Source organism: Tamandua tetradactyla, chromosome 9 (genome assembly GCF_023851605.1).
Source record: "Tamandua tetradactyla isolate mTamTet1 chromosome 9, mTamTet1.pri, whole genome shotgun sequence".
Taxonomy (NCBI): Eukaryota; Metazoa; Chordata; class Mammalia; order Pilosa; family Myrmecophagidae; genus Tamandua; species Tamandua tetradactyla.
In genome coordinates this window covers 9,052,404-9,055,298 of record NC_135335.1, presented here as the reverse complement: position 1 = coordinate 9,055,298, position 2,895 = coordinate 9,052,404, and the positions used below count along the sequence as shown (strand labels likewise).

At 43.5% G+C, this 2,895-nt stretch overlaps 1 pseudogene; it reads right to left on the bottom strand.

Moving 5' to 3' along the window:
* Positions 1 to 290: 290 nt before the first annotated feature.
* On the bottom strand, positions 291 to 1,067 carry LOC143645851 (bax inhibitor 1 pseudogene; annotated as a pseudogene).
* Positions 1,068 to 2,895: the final 1,828 nt, after the last annotated feature.

Genomic DNA, 2,895 nt, shown 5'->3' with positions numbered 1-2,895 from the left:
TCAACTTGGTGAAGCTCAGTCAGGAAAGCAGACTCCTGTTTACTCCCTCTGCTGGTCCGATTTCTCAAGGTGGGTTGACTGCCTGAGCCGAGGAAGAGCCTAGGAATGGGGTTGAAAGAAAAGGAAATGGAGACGAACCCCAGGATTACAAAGTCCAACTCCATACTATATTCTGCTAATCAGTTTTTTTATTTAAAAAATTCAAAATAGAGAAAGCCACAAAGTACAAAAGCTTTTCTGATGCTTTTCATCATCACAGGACACACCAATGTGTGCAAATGTGTGCAAAGACGAAAGGAGGGGTAGAGGAAGAGGAAGTCAAATTGGGAAAGGCTAGATGGTCATTTCATTTCTTCTCTTCCTTCCTGTTCTTCTCATTCATAGCCAGGATCATCATGTGTTTCCTGAAGAGAGTAACAAAATCCAGGCAGAGATCAATGCAGTGCCAGATATAAACCTTATCTCCATTTTCAGCCTTTTCAATAATGAGTTGAGTATTAAAAAGGACAAAGCTGCACATGACCAACAACCCTAAATACAGGTTTGCCTGGAAAAGCCAAATGGATTCAAAGACAAGACTCCCAGGGAAAACAGCAGCACCAGGCTCATGGCTAACATCAAGGTACCTCCCAGGAAGAGGGAGCTACGGCTCCTGGCATAGAGTACACTCAGGGTGAAGCAGGTAAAGAGCATTGTTGTACCCATGAAGGCAGTGGGAAGGACACTGGAGGTGATGACAATACACAATTCCAGGGCAGGGCCCGGGCCAACTCCTGTAAGGAAAGCAAACCCAGCAAGCAGCCCCAGTCTTTTCTGCTCAGTTTCACGGCTATGAGGCGTTGCCATCAGCCAAATCATCAATCCCAGGGAGCCGAGGGCAGAGAGTAGGCCAGCCTGAATGAAATGAGCGGTCACATGGTCAAAGGCCCCTGCAGTCCCCACAAACATATAGAGTGCAAAACTGGCATAGACCTTCTTTAGGTGCTGCCGTGTCGAGGGGGTTATGTGGGAAAATTTTAAGAGTGCATCAGAGTTATCTTCCGGTCAAATATGTCCATGGTGCCAGAGTCTGTGGGAGACAGCCTCCGCTCTTCTTACCTGCCCTTCAAGAGGCAACAGCTCTTCCAATACCAATGTGCGCTTCTCATGTATTATTTTTTAAAATCAATTCTGTTAAAGTTAAGTTTATATACAATAAAATTCATCCCTTTTAACAGTATGGGTCGGTGAATTCCATAACTTGTTCAACCACCAACACGGTCAATCTAACGTACCCCAGGCCCCAGGCATCCACTGGTCTGCTTTCTGTCACCATGGCTTAATTTTTTGCCTGTCCTTGACACTCAAAAGCTCACTGTACACTGTGTACTTTCGTGTGTCCAGCTTTTTATGCTCAGCCTAATGTCTGTGAGATTCATCAATGTTGCATGTATCGGTCGTTCATGTCTTTTTGTTATCAAGTAGTAGTATTATATCCTGCAACTTCACTAAACTCAGTTCTTATTTCTATCAGTCTTTTTGTAGATTCCTTGGGATTTTCTGCATAGCCAATCATGTTGTCTGCAAATAGAGACCGTTTATTTCTTCTTTCTAATTTATTTGACTTTTATTTCTTTTTCTTGCTTTATCGCACTGGCGAGACCCTCTAGTACAATGTTGACTGGAAGTAGTCAGAGCAGTCATCCTTGTCTTGTTACCAGGCTTAAAGGGAAGACATTCAGTCTTTCACCATTAAGTATGGCATTAGCTGCAGGTGTCTTTGTAGATGTCCTTTATAAGATTAAGGAAATTCACTTCTATTTCTAGCTTGTTGAAAGTATTTTGTCATAAAAAGGTGTTGAATTTTGTCAAAGGTTTTTCTACATCTGTGAAAGATGATCATGTGGTTTATCTTCTTTAATTTGCTGATATGGTGAATATGTATTTTCTTTAATATTTGGCATTTTGTATTTTAGTTAATATATAATGATACTGAGCAAGAATATGGATTTTCTTGTTGATCAAATGCTTCACAGGTGTCTTGGTTTTCTATAGCTGCTGTAAGAAATTATTACAAACTAGTGACTTAGTACAAATTTATCTGGACCTTTAGCTTAAGTTTTGTTTAACAGAGGAGAATTTTTCAGTTCTTGTTTTCTTGTTTCTTGCCCTGCTTGTGTGGTGCCTCTCCCCACACACACACTTAGGAGGGTCTACTTAGATATTATAGACCCCAGCCAGATTTTCCCAGACCAAACTGGCCTCCTATCAGGAGGAAAGAGTCACCTGCATCGGTTTTCCCTAAGGGTGAGACCCATCAGGTTGAAAGATTTCCTCTGAAGTCTCTGGACTCTGTTTTTCTTACCCTGCCTTGTGTGTGGCGCTTGTCTGACTGCAGGTCCCACCAGCATAAGATGATGTGGTACCTTTAACTTTGGCAGACTCTCCCTGCTGGGGGCATGGTGGAGACAGAGGAGAGGTTGTAGGCTGGTTTTAATGGCTTCAAATTACCAAGCCCTGGTGTCTGAATTCCTTGATGGAGGGATTCCACCTGAGTTGGGCTTCACCCCTCCCCTGGGGAAGGCACAGTCTCCAGACAAGCCCCCAAAAGAGCTCACTTCTGCCTGTGCCTGGGGCAGTTGCAGCCTGAAAAGTCCTGCCGCTGTATCCAGAGGTAGTCAAGCCTTTGTAGATACACAGCCACAAAAACCTCTGTTTCCTTCTTTTTTTCCCCCCTCTTTTTCTGTCAGTCCTGCCCCCTTGGCGCCAGAGCAAAAATGAGCAACCTCCGCTTTGATCAGGTTCATCTAAGCTGGGGGCCTATTTTTAGTAGTCAGAATTTGTTAATTAGTTCCACAATTGGTGTTTGATTATGCCCAGTCCCTGCTGCTGGTAAAGTCCTTTCCTTTCCCCTCT